Below are 628 nucleotides of genomic sequence, written 5' to 3'. Positions count from 1 at the left end.
ACTATCATCTTAATATCTTCGCGCAATCCTAGTTCGAAATTTAATAGCGCTTGGTCCTGTATTGTTTCGAGTATCGCTCGCTTTTGCTCACTCGTGTGCTCTCTTTTTTCTATTAACGACTCGTATAGCTCCATAGCTAACTGGTCCACGCGTCGTCCGTAAGTATGCGCGCTCTCTTGTGGTTTCTGTTTTAACGCATTAAACTCGAGTTGTAAATGCGACGTTCCACGTTTCCCTAGATAATTTATTTCGATTTCGCGCCGTAGCTGCTCGAAACTCTGCACGCTGCGCGTTTGAAAATCTAGTAATAATTTTCCTTTGAGTTTGGTATTCAAGATTTCTTCGAGTAGAGCTGAGCGTTCTGCGTGATGATTTTGTCCATCGCATACGTACTGGCAGTTATAAATTCCTGCGTTTTATTCCGTATAGATCCGTCGATTTCGGGTATTAGACGTCGTGCGTCTTTCAATCTTAAATAACCCGTCGGTCGGTCTCTCAATTCGCGTACGTCGTGTAAGTCGCGTCCGTACGTCACATGGAGTTCTTCTAGTCCATCGTCGGGTCTGACGAGTCGAAAATTTTCGCGGGCGCAATTTGTAATTTCCATTCGGCTTACTCTGTCCTGTAA

Source organism: Trachymyrmex cornetzi, unplaced genomic scaffold, assembly GCF_001594075.2.
Source record: "Trachymyrmex cornetzi isolate Tcor2-1 unplaced genomic scaffold, Tcor1.1 scaffold866, whole genome shotgun sequence".
NCBI classification, from domain to species: domain Eukaryota; kingdom Metazoa; phylum Arthropoda; class Insecta; order Hymenoptera; family Formicidae; genus Trachymyrmex; species Trachymyrmex cornetzi.
The sequence above is the reverse complement of the archived record's forward strand: the minus strand, read 5'-3'. Positions refer to the sequence as shown.